This window comes from Hylobates moloch, unplaced genomic scaffold, assembly GCF_009828535.3.
Source record: "Hylobates moloch isolate HMO894 unplaced genomic scaffold, HMol_V3 SCAFFOLD_16, whole genome shotgun sequence".
NCBI lineage: Eukaryota > Metazoa > Chordata > Mammalia > Primates > Hylobatidae > Hylobates > Hylobates moloch.
This window is the reverse complement of record NW_026652291.1, coordinates 50,202,993-50,225,499: the sequence shown is the minus strand read 5'-3', so window position 1 is coordinate 50,225,499 and position 22,507 is coordinate 50,202,993. Positions and strand designations below refer to the sequence as shown.

The 22,507-nt window shown below is 39.2% G+C and overlaps 1 protein-coding gene across 6 annotated transcripts in view; it reads left to right on the top strand.

Moving 5' to 3' along the window:
- Positions 1 to 22,507, top strand: part of FBXO34 (F-box protein 34) — a 90,892-nt gene that overhangs the window by 60,956 nt on the left and 7,429 nt on the right. For 2 of the 6 annotated variants that reach the window (XM_058429262.1, XM_032179527.2), the window contains exon 2: positions 4,964 to 5,111. The exons of the other annotated variants lie outside the window; for them this stretch is intronic. The gene's annotated coding sequence lies outside the window, so the exon portion shown is untranslated. The remainder of the gene's footprint in view (positions 1 to 4,963; positions 5,112 to 22,507) is intronic. 6 annotated transcript variants of the gene reach the window in all.

Below are 22,507 nucleotides of genomic sequence, written 5' to 3'. Positions count from 1 at the left end.
TCCCAGCACTTTGGGAGACCGAGGTGGGCGGATCACGAGGTCAGGAGATGGAGACCATCCCGGCTAACACGGTGAAACCCCATCTCTACTAAAAATACAAAAAAAAAGAGAAGAAAAATTAACCAGGCATGGTGGTGGGTGCCTGTAGTCCCAGCTACTCGGGAGGCTGAGGCAGGAGAATGGCGTGAACCCGGGAGGCAGAGCTTGCAGTGAGCTGAGATCATGCCACTGCACTCCAACTTGGGCGACAGAGTGAGACTCCGTCTCAAAAAAAAAATATATATATATATATTTTTTTAGATACAGGGTCTCACTTACGTTGCCCAAGCTAGTCTCAAGCTCCTGGCCTCAACTGATCTTTCCTTTTTGGCCTCCCAAAGTACTGGGATTATAGGCGTGAGCCACCCCCCACCTGGCCCCCCTTTAAACTTTTTTATTTTTTATTTTTTTGAGATGTAATCTCGCTCTGTCCCCAGGCTTGAGTGCTATCATGTGATCTTGGCTCACTGCAGTCTTCGACTCTGTGGTTCAAGTGATCCTCCTGCCTCAGCCTCCCGAGTAGCTGGGATTACAGGCACGTGCCACCAGGTCCAGCTAATTTTTGCATTTTTAGTAGAGACGGAGTTTCACTATGTTGGCCAGGATGGTCTCGATCTCCTGACCTCATGATCCACCTGCCTCAGCCTTCCAAAGTGCTGGGATTAAAGGTGTGAGCCACGGTGCCTGGCCAAAAATTTTTGTTTATGATGTAGGCCTGTATCTTTTCACTCAGAGATCCAGTTTTCTCAATTTATTCAAACATCTTGCATTTCCCATTTACTTGATGTCTTCTTAATCATTTGGGGTGCAGTTTATTGAACCACTTATTTCTGTACTGCTGCCATACTGTCTTGATTACTATAGCCCATTTTGGGAGTTGTTACATTTTTCCCACTGCCGATCTTACTGACTTATTTAAAAATTTAGATATTAATCACACACCACAAAATTCACCCTTTGAAAGTGTACAGTTCACTGGTGTTTAGTGTATTCACAGAGTTGTGCAATTATCACCACTGTTTAGTTATAGAACACTTCTGTCACCCCCAGAAAAACTCCATACCCATTAGCAGTTACCCTGCATTCTCTCCTCCCCCCAGTGGTTGCCCTAGGCAACCACTGTTCCACTTTCTGTCTATAGAATTGCTTCTTCTGGACACTTCATACAAATAGAATCATATGGTATGTGCCTTTTGTTTCTGGCTTCTTTCACTTAGCATGATGTCTTCAAGGTTTATCCATTTTGTAGTGGATATCAGTACTTAATTCCTTTTGATGGCTGAATTAATACTCCATTGTATACTTGTACCACAGTTTGTTTACTGATTTATCTCTTGGTAGACAGAAGGGTTGTTACCACCTTTTAGCTATTCTGAGTAGTCCTGCTGTAAACATTTGTGTATAATTATTGGTTTGAGATCTTTGCTAGGTATATACCTAGCAGTGGAATTGCTGGGTCATGTGGCAGTTCTTTTTTTTTTTTTAATGTTGATCTTTTATCTGTTAAGTTTATTGAGGTTACTATTAGACAAGACTAAATAATTTTTAATTTGTTGGTTTAACTTGAAAGCCCCACATAACATGTAGTTTGCAAGTAATGATAGATTTTTTTTTCTCAGTAATATGATAGCTGGCATCTTTATTTCTAGCTCTATATAGGACTGTTTTTAATATTTTGCCCTTGTGTGTATGCTATTTTCTGTAAGTTTCTGATGGGTGCCTTTTATTGAAGGAAAAGAAGTTTTCCTCTATCCCTAGTTTGCTAAGAATTTTTATCAGGAATAAGTGCTTGTCTTAGTCTGTTCGGGCTGCTATTATAGAACACCATACACTGGGTGGTTTATATACAACAGAAATTTATTTGAACAGTTCTGGAGGCTGAGAAGTCTCAGATCAAGGCAGCAGCAGATCTGGAGTCTGATGAGGGCCTGCATCCTGGCACTTAGATGATCATCTCAGAAGGGACGAGTGAGCTCTCTGGGTCTCATAAGGGCACTAATCCTATTCACAAAGGCTCCATCCTTATCACCCAGTTGTCTCCCACAGGTCCCACCTCCAAATACCTTCACATTGCAGATTAAGTTTCAACATATGAATTGTGGCCGGGATGTAGGGGAAAGAACATTCAGTCTATTAATAGTGCTGAATATTATTATTTCCCTGTTAGAATTTGTTGACATATGGCTTCTTTAATCTGTTATATTTTAGCAGCATAACTATTTGCCTTAGTTGGTTCTTAGTTACTTTAGTGGGTTTTTCTTCCCAACCAGACTGTTGCATAGGAACCTTCTAGACTTATAAATATTTTAATGTGTTTTGTGTATTTGTGGGCAATCTGAAAATCTCTGTTTGTTCTGAAAGATCTGCAGTGCTGAGTTGTGATGGTGTAGAGCTGTACATGTTAGAATACAGTCTAACATGTTTATTTTCTTTGGTCCTCTTGTTCCCTTCTTTTTTCTTGTAAACTATTTTTTTTTTTTTTTGAGATGGAGTTTCACTCTTGTTGCCCAGGCTGGAGTGCAATGGCGTGATCTTGGCTCATCGCAACCTCCGCCTCCTGGGTTCAAGCAGTTTTTCTGCCTCAGCCTCCTGAGTAGCTGGGATTACAGGCATGTGCCACCATGCCCAGATAATTTTGTATTTTTACTAGAGATGGGGTTTCTCCATGTTGGTCAGGCTGGTCTTGAACTCTCGACCTCAGGTGAGCTGCCCATCTTGGCCTCCCAGAGTGCTGGGATTACAGGTGTGAGCCACCATGCCTGGCCGTAAACTGAACGATTTAAAATCTTGTTATTCAGAGTCAAGAAACACACTCCTTTACATGTTTTTTAAATATACTCTATAATTGGTTCTGCTGCTTCTCCCACCTCATTTCTCATGTTAAAAAACCAAAACTATAGAATGCTTGAATTTTCAGCAAAGTGGCAAATTATCCCCATTCATGGGGTGCTTATTACCATGGTAACAAGGAGCCAACTCATTCTTGAAGTGGGGCAGGATTCTGGTCCATTGGTTTCAGGATCTAAAACAATCCAAATATCTTTTTTGTACACTTGACAGCGTGGCCGATTCAAGGTGTTTCTAAACATCCTTAGCGTACACAAAGCACAGCTGAGATAGTTTGTAGAGGAAGTAAAATCCCCCGAGTTGAGGTTCTCTGTCATATTACAAAGCTCTGAAACAAATCCAGTCTTTATTTCTGAAGATAATCACACAGCTTCCTATTAAGGTCCATTCCCCTCCCTCTGTCTTCTCCCCCTTCTCCCCATCCACATTAAAGACAACTAGTAGTGAAGATCTGGGGGACTAGATAATTAAATGAGAAGTAAAATGTGATTTTTTAGACTTCGGCCGAGTTGCCTAGGTGAGGGCTACAGATAATCTTTGGTCTAAATATGTTGTGTTAGATTTTGAAGTGCCTTTTCTTAGGTCTTGCTGTGGGATAAGGTTGTTTGGGGCCTACATCTTAGAGATTTTCCTTAGCAGTTGTGTTTGAAGCTAAAAGCTGGAGGAGCAGGTTTGGTGAGGAGAAAAAAATAATAGATCAAGATGTGAGACTTGGTGTCCAAAAATGATTTCTAGAGAGTGTAAGAAATAAATTTCCCAGTAGCTCGTAATAGAGGGCAATCTAGTTTCTTAGTTTATGAATAGAATTTAAGAGTCCAGGAAAATCAAAGTATAATTTGTTTTGGATTAGTCAGATCTCTTGTTTATGGATATGATGATCAAAAAGAGCATTACATTTTATTTTTAGGAGAAGGAGACAATTTCAAATGCAGGATAGAAAACTCTCAATAATACGAACTTCAGGGATGTTTTGATGTTAATGAGGACAAAACAGTTGGTATAATTTTACCTCCTAAAACAGCTGGTATAATTTTTATTCTGTATTTGAGTGTCTATAACGTTATTATTTTGGGCCTGTTAAATATGGCAGTGAACAAAACTAAGTCTGTCATCTTAGAGCAGATGATCTAGTGGAGAGAGATATACCATGGGACACATGTTAGAAAGGGGGAAAAAGTGCTGCAGAGAATGTATAGCAAGGAAAAAGGGGATTAGGGAGTGTGGGGAATAGTACTATATGAGGACAGTCAGGGAGTGCGTCTCTAAGATGACATTGAGCAAAAACCTTCAGGATGCAAGAGTGACACGGGTAAATATCTGGGGAAGGAGCAAAGGGAACGACAACACATAAAGGCTCTGAGGTGGGATTGTGCTTTGTGTTTTCCAGAAGAAGCAAGATGTCTCATTGGGGCAGAGTAAGCAAAAGGGAGAGATTTGAGTAGAACGTGAGAAAGAGAGGGGGCATCTTAGAAACCATTGAAGGGTGTGGTACAGAAAGTGAGATGATGGAACTTCCCCTTTTATAAGATCACTCTGGCTGCCAAGTTTGAGAGTAGAAGCAAAGTGCAGGTGAGAAATGGTGGTGGCTTAAAACAGGGTAGTAGCAGTGGAGGTGGTGAGTTGTAGTTTATTCTGAATATATTTTGAAGATAGAGCCAACAGGATTTGCATATGTGATTTGTGAGAGAAAAATGGAGTCATTTTCCAACAGCATTAGCTATTGGGAAAAAAATGTTGCTGTTTACTAAAATAGGGAAGATTTTGGAGAGTAGTGGTGGAAAGTGCACAGGGAATCAGGATTTTTACTTTGGACATGTTGAGTTTAAGGTGCTTGACATCCAAGTGGAGATTTCGAATAGACAGTAGCCCCTCTTATGGATACGTTCCATGGCCTCCCATGGATTCCTGAAACCTTGGGTAGTGCCAAACCCTATATATATTGTGCACGAAATCTTTTTTCATTCGCAGTTTTATGGACAAGATTCATCCTTAACACAGATCTTAGCAACCTCATCATATGATTTTCTTTGTTGTTGGTGGTTTTTTTTTTTTTTTTTTTTTTTTTTTTTTGAGACAGAGTCCCACTCCATCACCCAGACTGGAATGTGGTGGTGGTCTCAGCTCACTGGAGCCTCCGCCTCCCGGGTTCAAGCAATTCTCCTGCCTCCGCCTCCCAAGTTCTGCCTTGTGCCTCAGCCTCCCGAGTAGAATAGCTGGGATTACAGGTATGTCCCACCGTGCTTGGCTAATTTTTTTGTATTTTTAGTAGAGATGGGGTTTTGCCATGTTGGCCAGGCAGGTCTCGAACTCCTGACCTCAAGTGATCCACCTGTCCCAGCATTCCAAAGTGCTGGGATTAAGGCATGAGCCACCATACCTGGCCGATGTTGTTTATACAGTCGAGAACTTTGATCTTTTCACTTGAAGGGAACACTATAAGGCTTCTCTTTGGCATATGTGAATTGGCCAGCATCACTACTCTTGCACTTTAGGGCCATTATTAAGTACAATAAGGGTTACCTGAACACAAGCACCATAACAATAGAGCTGATCCCTAGAGGTGGCTACTGAGTGACTAACACATTGGGAAGCCTAGACAGCGTGGATGCCCTGGACAAAGGAATGATTCTCATCCTGCGTGGGATGGAGCAGAGATTTCATCACACTTCTACAAATGGGGTGCAATTGATAACTTAATTGTTTCTGGAATTTTCCATTTACTATTTTTGGACCATGGTTGACCTTGGGTAACCAAAACCACGGTTAAGGAGAAACTACTGTATACAAACTTGTAGTCCTGGAGAGAGGTTTGGGTTAGCCACTTGGAGAAACATGTAGGTAACGTTTAGAGCTGTGAGATCCAGTTGGGATATTCATTCCCAAACTGTTTGAGGTGCCCTGGGGTATTGCAGTGAACTCACAGGATATTTTAAAATTTCCGGGAAAACAGTATGATAGGGTGTGTGTTTGATGCCTGTGTTTTCAAAATGATGTTTAAGATGTAAGCATGTGTGCATTTTGTATTCCCATGGGGCTGGGTCCAACTGTATGCTTTTGTGTATGTGTACCTAGTATTCTTCACAGAAGATACAGTACATTAGCAAACAGTTCCCATTTTACTCAAATTGTTCCCCCAATGTATCAATCAATCCTATTGCAGAACTGATTGTACTTAATGAGAAGTTCCTAGAGAGTGGAGTAGCCTAAAGGCCCAGGAAAGGGCTGAGGGAGATTTGTGAAAAATGTCTTTAAAACATGGTTTATTTCTAAAATTCATGCAGCTGAGTTCTTTTCTCATATGTTGTCCCAATCTTAAAATTGTTTCAATTTAATTTTATAGAATGTTTGTTGCAGGAATGAATGTGTCGTAGACTCCTCTCCTTAAGACGTGTGCTAGTTAACTTTGAGATGACTGAGAAAATTGGGGAGAATTAGTTGGTAATGGATGAGATCAGACATCTTTAGAAGGAACATACTGCAGTAAATCAGCATCTAGAAAGATTTAGAACAGTCAAGGAAACTAGTTCAGACTTAGAATATGAACACTTAGGAAGTTAAAAATCCATTCAATTGTTTCATCTGAAGAAAGTGTGTAATAAACCAAGTCAGTGATCTTAAAGGATATTTCACCAGGTTTTATGTTTCTTGACACTTGAATCACTCTTTTTCTAAAGGTTTAACTTTCTATTCAGTAGTATTTTTGAGGAGTCATCTGAGTTTGTTTCTGAGATTTGCAGGAATTGGGTAGAAATGGTGGAATAGGATTAAAATATCTGTGGACCTATTTTTTAAAAACAGCATTTTGGCTTGAAGTCCTTTTTTTTAAGACCAGAAAGAAAATTTCACAGTAATTTGATTTCTCTGATTAAATTTGACTAGCATATTGAATATTTTCTCTTAGCCTCTTTAAGCCTTACTATGCCTCTTTTCCTAATTCTGTGCCAGGAAAACTATCAGTTTTCAGTGGTGTTTTCTTTACCTTCTGGCTAGCGTTTTTACATTAGGATAAAATAGATATATATTTTTTTAAACTGCTTGACTGGCCTGTTTTTTGTTTCTGTACTACTGGTGTTCCTCTTCCTCCTTTTCTGTCTTCCCAAATGAGGACCTGTGGAGGGCATTTATCTGTAGTTTTAGGTTTGTACATTTCTGTAAGTGTGCAAGGAGTTTAGAGTTCAGTGGCATCAGATAGCCATGATGTCGCTTTTCTCTTCCATCCACATTTAGTTTTAGTATTGTAAACTTGGGAAATACTACACTTAATTGCTAACAAACAGCGACTTAAAAATCTGACATTTTAACCTGATTGGTGGGTATTCTTTCCACATATTCTTTCCCTTTTAAGTTTTTTTTTGTTTCAAATCTGTTTCAGGAATGGTTTGAGCACACACCAGGATCAGATTCAGTTTCAAAAAGATCTTGCTTTTTGTGCCATTTTGTTTCTCTCTGTTACCCTGATGTTCTCATCCCATTCTGGATTTGTCATATAAATAGGCGCACTCATATTCTTTTTGTGGGTTTTATTTTTCAAAACTTTTTGTTCTGTGATCTGCATGACTGTAAAATTGCTTTCCGAAATCTTATGACTAAATAAGTCATTTGTGGTAGCTCACACCTGTAATCCCAGCGCTCTGGGAGGCCGAGGTGGGAGGATTGCTTGATCCCATGAGTTCAAGACCAGCCTGGGTAACATAGTGAGACCTTGTCTCTACAAAAAAATTAAAGTTAAAAAAAATTAGCTGGGAGTGATGGTGTATGCTTGTGGTCCCAGCTACTTGGGAGGCTGTGGTGGGAGGATGGCTTGAGGCTGGGAGTTCGAGGCTGCAGTGAACAGTGATCACGCCACTGCACTCTGGCCTGGGCAACAGAGTGAGACCCTGGTTCAGTCAATCAGTAATTTGTGTATGGCACACACATACCTTGCTCCCTTTTTTCTCCTTAGCCTTTTATATACTGTGTACCTTATTAATCTGTCTCTCAGCTAGAACATAACCTTGTTGAGGATGGAGATTTTGTGCTTTATTCACTTTAGTATCCCCAGTCTCTGAAAGAGTGCTTGGTACATAGCAGATGCTCAGTATATATTGAGTGAGTGAATAAAAGATCTGTTTGATAATTTAGCTTCCAAACTGTGGGATTTGAATAGGAGAAATGATTTGCTTGAACATTCAAATTAGAGACAGGAAATTTTTTTTAGACTTGTGATGTGAAACAGAAGAAAATTCACCAAGGTTACAGATTGGGCTTCTATTATAATACCCTGATCTCTTTAGGCCTCACTAGGTAGTTTCAATTTGAGCACAATTCCAGTGTTGCATATCTGGAGGAGACTGGCTAGAAATTTCTCCCTTCTTTGTGGTTTTTATTAAATTTCTCTGGTAAAAATATATTAATGGCTTTTCCTATGCTGCTCTCATCCTCTCCTGCACTGAATAATTTCTGTTCTGGAGTAGTAGTTTGTAAATTTGAGTAAGGTATGAATTCTATCCAAAAGAAGAAATGTATTGAGGTTCTTCAATATAGATGTAATTTTCTAATTTCTATGTTACAAATATATATGCAGCTATAAAGAGCAAATAAATACATAACACCTCAATATTATCTTGATATTAATTTGGTTAGAGTTTGGAAAACTAAATTGATGTGTGATATATATATATAACAAAATATATAAATATATAATATATATATATAAAATATATATAATATGTGTAAAATATATAATATATATAATATGTATAATAGATATATATAAATATGTAAAATATAATATGTAAAATATGTATAAAATATATATTATATATAAAATATAATGTATAAATATATATAATATATAATGTATAAATATATAAAAATATGTAATGTATAAATATAAAATATATAATATAAAAATATATAAAATATACATAATATATAAAATATATATAATATATAAAAATATATAAATATATAAAAATATATAAATATATATATATACCAACATGCTGTATATATAGATATATATATAACAACATGGTGTATATATAGATATATATGTGCCAACATGATGTATATATGAATATATATATATATGTATACCACCATAGTGTATATATAAATATGTATATATTACACCGTGGTGGTGTGTGTGTATATATAAATTACCAACATGGTGTGTATATGTATGTATGTGTATGTATATATATATGTATACACACACACACACACACACACACACCCCAACATGGTGTATATATATACACACACCAACATGGTATATATATATACACACACACACACACACACACACCAACATGGTATATATACACACACACACACACACACACACACACCCCAACATGGTGTATATATATATATATATATACACACACACCAACACTCACTCTGCTGATTCTTTTGTGTTTGTCATTTTTTAAAGATACCGTAGTAACTCATTCTCACTACTTTTCTCCACTTGAACTGCAGCTGGAACCTTTGATCACACATTGTCTGGCTTTCATTTTCATTCGTTAAATCAGGTTTTCTAGCACATTGGAGCATAGTAGGTGTTAAATCGTTAGTAAATGCACGAGCTCTAAAGTACATCCTTTTTGATTATCCTTGGGCATTTTTCTCACCTATACATTCCACACGTAGTAGCAATAATTATGGTAAATGTTACTCCTTCAAAGTGTTGTTATGTAAAAATGAACTGATTTTTAAAAGGTCTGCCTAAGTGTGAACCGAGGTCTCGTGCTATCAGCTCTTCATAAGATCCCAGGTAATGCACATTAACTTCTGTTTTGCATCTGGGTAATGTTTAGTTATTTGTTGATTATTGTAGAAGTCTTTTTGGATAAAAAGCTCTTTCTCAGATTGTCTTTTACTTTGCTTTCTAAAACTAGGAGGGAAGTATAATACATGATGGGACTGTTAGTATGGACATATTGTCAAATGTTTTCATAGAGAGAACTTGGTGTACCTCATTATTTAGATTTTTTTTATAACTTAAAATGTGGTATGTTTTGAACTTTTAGTGTATCAGAAAATGTTGATTTTTAATGTAATGGCTACTTCTGTAGCCACCGTGATCTTCAGCAAGTTTCACTTTCTAAACTTTTATCTTTTCTATGCAGTGGTTGCAGGTTGTGAGGTATGGAGATACTGAGGGGTACGAGGCACTGTTTGTGGTGACATGATAGCCACTAGCAGACAGAGACTGGGGAGAAGGATTGATCAGCTGGCGCATTAGCCCCAAGATGCAGATGAGTTTGGGAACAGAAAGAGGGCCAAATGAGATGTTTGTGAAAGTACTTTGTCGATTTAAAACATTCCTTCCAGCTCAGGTGCTGTTATGTTTAGGGAAGATGTGCGTGTTTTCTCTTTCTAGTGGGCTATTGTTAGCTACAAGGTGACCTTGCCTCCTGCTTTGAGGGACAAGGAAAAAGCTGGACCCACAAGACACAAATCCCAGCAGTCTGTGGTTACTGCTGGAATGATTACTGTTCTTTATTTGTACTAATAGTTGTCTCTAAGATTGGTAACAGGAAAGTGAGAATAAGCTTACTCTCAGAAATTTTTGTTGAGGGAGTTTTGTATAATTTCTGACTATTACTACATTCCCCTTTACTTCGACTCTCTTGGTTTTGCTGTTTGCTATGCTCTAGTTTTACCGTCTAATAACCAGCACTAAAATCTGTTCTTGGGTATCAGATTCTCTTTTGTGGTTTGGTTTATTAATAATTGAAGTACCTAATGGTTCTGGGTGTTAAATGGGCATACTTTACAATTAATCTAGAACCAGGGAAGTGAGTTTCCTATTGAAGTAATTAATAAAACCTTGTGGCTCTTAAAAATATACAAAAACTGTTATACAGAAATAACTAAAACGTAACAGGATATAGTTTAATTATGTTTTTATAACTTAAACCTTAAAGATAGAGGTATTTTTAAGCTTGTCGGTGTCCTGTTCCTTTCTAGTTCGGGTGTGTAGGAGTCTTTTTATCAGGAATTTTGTTAGGGCTAATGCTGGGGTGGCTTTTTTTTTTTTAATCTATGTAAACATGACCCTATTAGACAGCTGTGTTTAATGTAGTAAAGAATCATGGGGAGACTTTATAGTGTTTCTTGTTGGGACTTAGTGTCTGTATATTTTAGTATTTAAAGGATGTGGTTTGGTGCTTTGAAAATGAGAGGGAGGTCACCTAACTCATAGCTGAATGCCTGCATGTCTAGATTGTTCCGTCCTGGAGGTTATTAACAACATGAAAGTTGTTTTTATTCTAGTTAAACTGATAGTATTAAGTTAAATAACTTTATTGTGGAAGTGTTTGTTTACACACGGCTGCTGAGTAGAATTTTCCTTAAAATCTGATTACATAGGAATGTTTTAGTAACTAGAGTGCTGGAAAAAAGCTGCTACACAAGCCAGAGCCTGTTGTGCTTTGCAGAACAGTAACCAAGATGAAGAGTGGCCTCTTTTTCTCCACCTTCTCCACCGCTCATCTCAGAGAAAGCAGGGCGCTAATCAGGTGGAGGTGCTTAATTGCATTAAGTTCGTGGGCTGCTCAAGGGTTGATTAGTCAGACTCTCATAGACTTCCACTTAGAGATTCTTGCTGACTGGCTGGTTTAAGTCCTTAGGTTTGATGCATATTCACCCTAATGAGTACTTACATGTACAGGGCACTGTGCTGTGTGCCCTATGATGGACACAGAAAAGAATAAGATTACTTCTATCTTGAAGACGGGGTAGAACCTGGGAAGTGTCCCAGGGAAGGCACAGTTCTGGGAATTCAACGGAGGCATGTAGTTAGTAGCCATTGGGTAATATTGATGAGGTGGGGGTGGGGCAGTAGATGTGATCTGGGCAACGAGGAACCAGTTGGAGAAGTGGTTTCAGTAGTTGCAGTGGGTAAAGCATGATAAAGATGCTCACAAAGCAGAGAGGAAAGGTAAAATTGACAGGATCAGGCCACTGTGAACATGAGCTCTTCATCAGGAGCCCTGAGCTTTCCCCAAAATCCTACCAAAATCACTTATGTATGTGCTTTGGTATTTTTGGGTGGCAGAGAACTTAGACCTTTTCTCAGATGTTCCGAAGCGTCCAGCATTCAAAAAAGATTGACCACTGCTGCGCTGAGTTTTCATCCATTGGTGACAAGATGGTCAGACTTGTAGAGAATGAGGTTGTTTTGTGGTAGAACAAACTCTTCCTTGTGGGGAGGTATAGTGGGATTTGGGGAATAGGGTTTATGAAATGGTCCCCTGAGTGGGATGGCTTGCCTTTTCAAACTGGGTTTCCCACCCAGCAAGTTAAGTTGACCCATTGCAGTGGATTGAGTGGAGGGCAGGTGAAGGGCAGGTGTTTTCAAGTCAAAGGAGTTCAGGTGAAGGGCAGGTGCTTTTAGCCAAAGGAGTTCCTTAGCATTATTTCCTCCTTTGTTTGGAGATCAGATTGAAGACGTAGGGGACTAGAATGCAGTTGTAGTTTGTGGTGTTTACTTTTTATGGAAAAGTGCCTCTTATGTGAATAGTCTTCTGTGCTTGATCCTGGGGGTAGGGTGGTTATAAAAATGTCACACCTGGGATCCTGCCCTTAAGGAGTTGATGGTAGGTAATGCTTTCCTTTGGCTTTTTGTTCATCTTGAGTCTGTGTATGTTCAGTTATCTTCAGCCATTTCCTGGGCAATGGGAAACATTTCTGTTAAAACAAACTTCTGACTTTGATCTGTGACTTATATTTCCTTTTAGATAATGAAGAACCACTGGGATTAGAGGGTGTATAAAATACAATAATAAATATAGTGTATGTAGGAACCTCTGTACAACCAATTTGGTGACTTTTAGGCAACTCATTTGACTGTTTGACTGTTTGTTACGTGTGTGCATTTGGCTTTGTTTAAAATACTATAAAGCACATTTTAAAAAATGACCCAGTACTTAGTATTATAAGATGAACTGCCATTTGTATAATTGATCATTTAAAAATGCTTATTACACTTTTAATCAGTCAGTTTCCATGTTTATGAAATGGGAATAATTATTATATCTAGCTCATAGAGTTGCCCTGAAGATGAAATTTATATCCATATATACATAATGAAGCTCTTTAGAGCAATGTATAACTACATGCCAACTGTTCAAAAAATATTAATGGCTACATCACTATTAATATTTTAAAATTAGTACTGTCTTTTTCCCTTCCTACATGACTGAATGTGGGAGGTGACTATTTTTGTTATAAAAGGATTTCCAATGAGATACCTTTGAATGGTAAAATTTCCTATGCATGTATTTAAATGTTTATATATATATATGTCTTTAAAATATGAAAGTTAAGTGCACTTATACAAGGCAGATTCAGGTACTAATTAAACTGCTCATTTAGATTACAGAATGAGGGACTGAAAATTATGTGTATTTAATTAGGAATTGGATTGATTGGTCTTGACTGCTGTTGTCTTTCAGTTCTTTTTTATTGTTAGACTTCCCATGTGTTTGTCTGCTTTTCTTTTTATCTTTTAAACATTGCTTTCTGATTTATTTCCTGTTCAGTTTTCAGTAATGGGTGTGGAATAGGGCAAGAACTTATGTTGGTGCCCGTTGTTTGAACCAGGAAGGAGCAACTGCATCAGCCTGGGGCTCAGTTGGGAGGGACTTCAGATCAGTCCCTGCAGAGCTGCCTGGCCCAGGGAACCACTGAATTCCAGTTTCCTGACTCCAAATCGGACAGTTTGTGGCTCTACACTGTACATAATGAACATTTTAAGGCTCATTCATCCAGTGTTTTCCAAATGCTCCCATTTGTTTAGTTCTCCTTTTTAAAAACCAATAATTATGGAAAAATTTAGCTATGTACAGAAATAGTAGTGAGAAACCCCCCACTTAGCCATCATGCAGCTTCAGCAGTTGATCATCTCATAGCCAGTCTTGTTTGCTCATCTCATAGCCAGTCTTGTTTGCTCAATACTCCCAACCATTTCTTTTCTCCCATATTATTTTGCAGGAAATCCCAGACATTGTATCATTTAATCTAAAAGTATTTCAGGATGTATCTGTAAGAGATGAGGACTTAAAAAATGCATACACACATTTTGAGAACTTTCCAGAAGTGTAAAAAAAAAAAAAATGCTATGCACATACAGAATATATACACGCACGCGCGCGCACACACACACACACTATTTTATGGTCTGTCTGACTCAGAATCCTGTATGGTGTGTTTGGTTGATAGGTCTCTTCACTCTTTTTTTTTTTTTTTTTTGAGACAGTCTCACTCTGACGCCCAGGCTAGAGTGCAGTGACACGATCTTGACTCACTGCAACCTCCACCTCCTGGACTCGAGATCCTCTTGCCTTAGCCTCCTGAGTAGCTGGGACCACAGATGTCCACCACTGTGCCTGGCTAATTTTTGTATTTTTAGTAGAGATGGGGTCTCACCATGTTGCCCAGGCTGGTCTCTAACTCCTGAACTCAAGGGATTCACCCACCTTAGCCTCCCAAAGTGCTGGGATTACAGGCATGAGCCACCGCACCTGGTCCATGCCTATGGTTATAGTTTAATGCTGTTTTCTTCTATTCTCTAGCATTTCTCATTCTATGGAACAATTTTTTGTAAATAAATCCGTTATAAATTGACACCACAACAGTATATCTGTGCATATTCTCTTCCGTGTGTTCTGTATAGTTGTACCAGCCTTACTCTTTGATAATGTCATCGTCCTCAGGCCTCTGCTCAAGACTATCATATTCAATTTTTGAAGTTTCTTTTTGCCAAAAATAAAACTTGAATGTTTCTAATGATGGCTGCTTTTATTGCTAAGTTGATTTCAATACATTAGAAAATTATAGATTTGGAAATGAAAAGGCTAAGGAATTGATGCATCTCTCTCAAATGTGCCTTGAGGGCAGCAATTCCTCAGTTTTGTTCATGCTGAAGCCGCAGGCTAGCACAACATCCGACACTTAAATATTTGATAAACAAATGAATTAATTTTAAGTAAGGTGTCAAACTTGAGGCATCCAGAATTGAACCTGAAGCCCCAGTTCTGCCTCCTTTCACAGTCACATATATTACACTCCACTTACCACTTGAAGATAAGCTTGCTGAGGAGTACCCTGCCATGGGCCCTTCAGAATCTCCTTTCCTCATTGCATAGTGTAGTAGTAAGAGCATAGGCTTTGACTCCTGATTGCATACATATCCAGCTCCATGATATGCTTCCTGTGCGATCTTAGCAAGTTTCTTAACTTGCCTCTGATTCAGTTTCTCCATCTACAATTGGAGATACGAGTATGTACTTTTTTTTTTTTTTTTTTTCGAGACGGAGTCTCGCTCTGTCGCCCAGGCTGGAGTGCAGTGGCGTGATCTCAGCTCACTGCAACCTCCGTCTCCCGGATTGAAGCAATTCTCCTGCCTCAGTCTCCCAGGTAGCTGGGACTACAGGCACGTGCCACCACACCTGGCTAATTTTTTGTATTTTTAGTAGAGACGGGGTTTCACTGTGTTAGCCAGGATGGTCTCGATCTCCTGACCCCATGATCTGCCTGCCTCGGCCTCCCAAAGTGTTAGGATTACAGGCATGAGCCACTGCGGCCAGTGAGTATGGACTTCTTTGATGGGTATTGTGACCTTGATCTTTGTAAGTTCCTTAACCCATCTCTGATTCAGTTTCTTCATCTACATTTGTAGATAAGAGTATGTACTTCTTGGGGTTTTATGGGTATTTTGAGCTTAGAACAGTACCTGGCACATAGTAAACATTGTAGAGGTATTAGAGCTGTTATTATTCTAGAATAAAAACAAGTTATTCTCCTCTTACTCATTTGTACCTTTTATCTCTAGCTCTACCTTGGTTTCTTTTCTTAGGCCTAAAAACAGGCCAGGCGTGGTGCCTCACGCCTATAATCCTAGCACTTTGGGAGGCCGAGGCGGGTGCATCACGAGGTCAGGAGATCGAGACCATCCTGGCTAACACAGTGAAACCCCATCTCTACTAAAAATACAAAAAATTAGCCGGGCGTGGTGGCGGGCGCCTGTAGTCCCAGCTACTCGGGAGGCTGAGGCAGGAGAATGGCATGAACCCGGGAGGTGGAGCTTGCAGTGAGCCGAGATCGTGCCACTGCACTCCAGCCTGGGCGACAGAGCGAGACTCTGTCTCAAAGAAAAAAAAAAAAAAAACCAGTTCTCTAAGATACAAAATCCTTGCCATTTGCCATAAAACTTGCATGCTTGCTGGTAGCAGTGAAAATTAGCATTATCCCTTTGGAGAGTGGTTGGGCAAGATGTATCCAGTTGTGAAAATACACTCTGACTCAATAATTTCACTTTTGGAAATATTTCCTAAGGTCATACCCTTAGATGCATAAGAGAGTATTCATGAAAATGTTATAATGTCCAGGATTAGAGGGAATGGTTAAATATATTCTGGTACTTACACATTTACAATCTTGGTTTTGAAGGCCATGTAATATAGAAAATATCTCCTTGTGATAAAAAGTACATTGTATGTACAATATGATCATAACCATATTAAGTAATATATACTGACATTCAGGAATTTCCCTAGGGTAGGACTTGTAACTGCTCCTTTAATCACCTGCCCCCCCTCCCCCAATCCTGGATCTATGCTAACCTGGTTCCAAAGGCCCAAATTTTACCTTGAAACGAGGTGCTCTGTATCCTTTGTCTAAGCCATTATCCTTTATATATGGCTTTAGGAATTCCAAGTTTTGTCAGATTCTTGCAGAATAATATACAAAGATGAAGATTCTCTCTGTGTACTTAAGGAATAGTTTTGTTTGGAGGATAAGACAAATACACCAGATGACATTACAGTTTGGGCTCTTGGTGCCCAATGATTGATTTATCTATAGTATAGATTTATTTCTCACAGTACCCCTTGGAATGCTCATTTTTAACCCCAATAGTTAAATTTGCCTTGGTGAGCTACAAAAACAGGCACCAAAGCAGCAATTTTTTTAGTTTTCTGTTGACCATAAATCTCATTTCTTTACAAGTAGTAATTCTAAACAGAGTATACCTTAACCAGCCAGTGCACATACTGCTACTTCAGTCTTGGTTCAGCAGATCCTAGAGGCATGTGGTAGAAGGAACAGTTACTCAACAGGTGGGCAGGCCGGACAGTGGTTTTGGCTTTCTTTGGTAAACACCATGGGGCCTATTTCTGAAGTAATTCCCCACCCCCTTCACTCCCACTCAGTATTGCTGACAGAAGTCTTAACTTGCCAACTCTTTTGTCTACATTGATGCTATAAGCAAACTATTATTTTTAGAGACCAGGTCTTGCTGTGTTGCTCAGGCTGGATTCAAACAACTGGGCTATAGCTACCCTTCCACCTCAGCCTCCCGAGTTGCTGGGAGTACAGGGGTGTGCCACTGTGCCTGGCTTGCAAGCAAACTCTTTTGCTTGGTGCACTAATACTTATTACCCTGAATTTTTACCAACGTTTGCTTGTTTTTGAGACCAGGTCTCTCTGTTTCGTCCTAGCTGGAGTGCAGTGGCATGATCATAGCTCACTGCAACCTCTAACTCCTGGGCTCAAGCAATCCCATGGTCACCTCCCAAATAGGACTATAAATACAGACCATCATGCTCGACTTTTTTTTTTTTTGAAGGGGGGTGGTACATAGGGAACCTACCTGTATTGCTCAGTCTGGTCTCGAACTTTTGTGCTCAAGTGATCCTCCTGCCTTGGTATCCCAAAGTGCTGGGATTACACATGTGAGCCACCATGCCTGGCTGGCTCCTAATTTTTATTTTAGCCTCTTTTTTTCTTTCCCTGGGGTTAAGCCATTTTAAAATTCAGTTACGTATAACTGTGTTAATGGGCCAGCCTGTGCCCAGGTGGCATGTGTTAGGTACTTGGCCTAAGATCATTGTCCAGCCAGGGATTTGTGTGTATGGTGGCAGATATGTGCAGTGTCAGGTTGCATTTATACTCTAGAATTAGTAGCTGTACTCTTATTTTTCATATCAAATGTTACTTGACACATAATGGATTTTTGAACTGGATTCAAGGCTAGCCTTGGAATCTTGAATATTATCCCTTAAGAGAGAGAGCCTTTTGTTTGAGTTACATTTTGGTCAAATAGGGCATATATTAAAACTCTGATCAACTCTTTGAAAGTACTGCAAGTGATGTCAGAAATTACTGTTGCCTTAAAAATATTTTTAAAAAATTTATGTTTACATAAAAATACATGTTAAAAAAAAAACTGATACTTGTTAAAGGTGGGCAAAGAAGACTATTCAGGACCATCGCGATAAGTATAGGGATCACTGCAATGGGGTCTTGCAGCAAAGGAAAGAGATTGGGCTCAACTCTAAATACATCATGGGCAAGGAGCAGGGTAGGGGTCAGTCGAAGGTAAACTACTAAGAGGAAACATGTGGAGTAAGGGGGATTCTGGCCAAACCCATCTAACAGGATTCTTGCTGAAGACAAGCCAGGGTGGGGGATGGTGGAAAATGAAGAACCTGATCAGATATTGAAGATGGGAGGGGGTCTTTTGCTAAAACTGGATTTTGTAAGGAAGTGCACAGATGGGCCTAGAAGAAAGTTCGGAATCCTTACTCAAGTTTGGCCAAGCAAAAGATCTTTGTCATATGGAAGAATGATTGGTTTCAAAGTAAAAGCAAGCGTCAGCCCACTCAAGGAAGTAGTGGTTTGCTATGCAAAGGGATAGGAGTTTTATTTTCCTTCATTTTCTGTAAAAAATATTAGAATAGGTAAAATATGCAAGAGAGTTGTTAACAGGAACTCTGAATATCTGAAAATCCTTGGAAATTAAATTTTCCTGGTAATGTTCAATGTACTTTTCAAAATGTATTAATTTTTTTTGACTTTAACTTTTTATGAAGTTTCATCTGCATTTTGGTGTTCATTCTAGTGGCATTTACCACTGGTAGGCTTTTCATTTGCCTGCTTAGCAGTAAATGCTGGAGTTTTGTGGGTGTTTGGCATTATGTCATAGGAGCAATAGGAAATGACTACGGATTAACTCAAACATCATTGAGTTTAACAAAATGGAATACTTTATTTTGTCTCTATCCTGAAGTGTTATTTAATAATTCACAACAGCCTAAGCAGAAGTTCTTTCTTCCAGGCCCTTCTCTTCCCTCCCTACTCCAACAAAAGTGGGCTGGGGAACTGTGTAAATTTGCATAATATTACGAATTCACTATTTTGTAATACTGTCAAACTGTATTAGGTGTTGCATTTATTGCGAACACAATAGGAAAGCAAAGTGTAGTGGCTGCCATTCCCAACTTGTCAATATTCCTTTTTAATATGTTTTGGATACTTTGTTGTCCCATCAAACTTATCATAGATCTTTATCTGCTTTCTGGAAGTTAGCTTCATTTGGTCAATATTACAGATAACTTTGAAGCAGGTAGGTGCTGTATTTAAATACCATTGTGAATTCTAAGATGGAAGCCGTGAGCAATGAGTTTTTGAAAACCATACATGTGTTTCCAAAGGCCATTCTCTCTATTACTCAGTATCCATTAACAGACAATAAAGGATTTTTCTGTCGTGCACCACTAACCCTAACCACCCAATCCTCGTAAGGCAAAATTTAGAAGTTCCATGAATTGGTTTTAGAGAATATTCCCTAAAAATAAAAGAAGGAATGGACTGCCTCCCCAAAAAAGTCATCCCCCAATATTTTGAAAGTTAATTTGAGAAATACTGCATTTTCTGACTGAGAGGGTTATTTTTTTTTCCCTTTTTTCCTTTTTTAAAAAAGGCATGCTGTGGGAGTTGGATGCATTCTTTCTGTCGCTGCTTAGAGACATATGGAGGGGGAAGTCTTTTCTTGTGCCTCTGCCTATATTCACACCCTCCTGGTCTTGGCATTTTTTCCAATTTAATAGCCATCGAAACAGCCTTTTATATGCTTTTAGATTAGTATGGTTTATGTGATCTGTCTGCCTTAATGCATCACAGCTCTGTGTAGTAGTTTTATGTGGCACTTAACGAAAAACTGACCTAATTTGAAAGATAAAAGCTCTTGGAATAGATGCTGTCAGAATTATTTTATTTGTGTCATAATTTGTCGTAGGTTTTTGATATATCATTCTTCATAGTGGGGAAAGTATAGATCCAGGAGACTGTATTTCCTATCTAATTCTAATCTTAATTTTACCACTGTCTAGCTGTGAGGCTTCAGAAGTCACTTTATTTGTGCTTCCTCATTTGTAAAAACAAGGATTTCATTATATGTATCTGCAGCACTTTGCTGAAGTTGCTAATCATTTGTACAATGGTCCAGTGAAGAAGGCTGTGATAAGATGGTCTCTGGAAGCTTTTACAGTTTTTAAGACACAAATGATGAATTTTCTTACTGTCTACTTTTTTCCTCTCTAAAGGTATTATATAATGAGAAGGGGCCTTTGTATACTATTCTATTTTCATTCCTCCGATTTTTTTTTTTTTTTTTGATCTCCCGAGACGGAGTCTTGCTCTGTTGCCCAGAGCTAGAGTGCAGTGACGCGGCCTCAGCTCACTGCAACCTCCGCCTCCCGCGTTCAGGCAATTCTCCTGCCTTAGCCTCCTGGGTAGCTGGGATTACAGGCGCACGCCACCACACCCGGCTAATTTTTGTATTTTTAGTAGAGATGGGGTTCTATCATGTTGGCCAGGCTGGTCTCGAACTCCTGACCTCGTGATCTCCCTGCCTCGGCCTCCCAAAGTGCTGGGATTACTAGTGTGAGCCACTGCCCCCAGCCATTATTCCTCCGATTTTTATAAATAAAGAGTGGCTCTTATGCTAAAAAGTGACTCCTTTTTGGAATTAGAATTCCTGTGCCTTTACTGAAGCAGAAAGAAACATGAACTGCCTTATCTTCTAACTTGTTTTGATAAGCAAGGCTGAAGACTAGCAAGTTAGAAAACCGGCATCTGCCTTTGATATTGTGGCTTCCTATTAGCACTAAGAGAAATCTCGTCCTTTCTCCTATTCTGACCACATATTGTCATTCGATTCTTCATCAGGTTTACCCCTCTGTGGACAAGAGTTAGTAGGACTCTTTAGGTGTTGGAATTTATCCAAGTACATTTTTTAAAAAGGAAAGTTTAGTTGTCTTTTATGGCTTCATTTTGGGGAATGTGTACTGTCTTTAGGTGAGAGCTTTCTTTTTTTAAGCTGAACTTAGAGTCTAAAAGGAATACTGGAATTACTGAATGCAGGATTTGGGCCTTTACTGGAATAAAGTTGCTCAAATTATACCTGGTTCACTATTCTATCTCCCCATAGACCTGGAAAGGATTTAAGCTGACAGGTATGTTGAGACTGTCCTTCATAGCCAAGCTTAGTGAGAGAGTCGCTGTAGTTGGTGCTCACCGTCTCACCTTCTAGTCACCTCTCCATCATTAACTTTTGACTTCTTGTCCACTGTACTTCCTCACAGCAGGGTCACCAGGTGTCTTTATCACCACCAAGTGGGCACAATTCTTTATTTGACCTTGCTGCTGACTGTGCCTTCCTTTTACAGACTTTTTTTTTTTCCTGATTATGAAAGTAATACATGGTCATTGTGAAAAATTTTGGAAAAAGACTTGTTATCTCTATCCAGAAAACTTTCTCGTCATTGAAATGTTTCTGTGACAACTGTCTTCTTCCTTTCCTCCTGTTTCTCTTGACCAGACCTGAGTCATTTTGCCTCCTGGATATCTCTGTCTTGTAGGCACTCAAGCCCAACGTTAATTTTTGTGTATGTGTATTTTTTTTTTTTTTACTTTAAGTTCTGGGATACATGTGCAGAATGTGCAGGTTTGTTACATAGGTATACACGTGCCATGGTGGTTTGCTGCATCTATCAACCTGTCATCTAGGTTTTAAGCCCTGCATGCATTAGGTATTTGTCCTAATGCTCTCCCTCCTCTTGTCCTCCACCCCCACCACCCACCAACATCCCCAGTGTGTGATGTTCCCCTCCCTGTAGCCATGTGTTCTCATTGTTCAACTCCCACAGTGAGAACATGCGGTGTTTGGTTTTCTGTTCCTGTTAGTTTGCTCTCCCCATGGGCTCTCACAGCACCCTGTGCTATCCTTCTGACACGTATAACATTTGTTGTAATTGTCTGTTTGCTTTTCTGTCTCAAGGGCAGCAACTATGTTTTACTCATATTTATACCAGTGTCTAGCCCAGAGCGGTTAGGACATTTCTGATAACAAACAGGTAGGGCTGGGTGTGGTGGCTCACTCCTGTAATCCCAATACTTTGGGAGGCCAAGGTGGGAGGCTTACCTGAACCCAGGAGTTCAGGACCAGCCTGGGCAACTTAGTGAGACCCTGTCTCTACAAAAAATTTTTTAAGATTAGCTGGCCATTGTGACATGTGCTTGTGGTTGCAGCTACTTGGGAAGCTGAGGTAGGAAGATTGCTTGAGCCTGGGAGGTTGAGGCTGCAGTGAGCCAAGATCACGCCACTGCAGCCTGGCTGACAGAGGGAGGCCCTGCCTCAGAAAGAACGAAATTAAATAAATAAAAAATGAGTAGAAGGAAATGAACATTTGTAGGTTGGAGGTTAGTATAAAAAATCTGATGCTGTATGTTTTATGGTCTTGGTCTTGGCTGCCTTCAAATTGTATCTTAACATGATTGGCTTTCA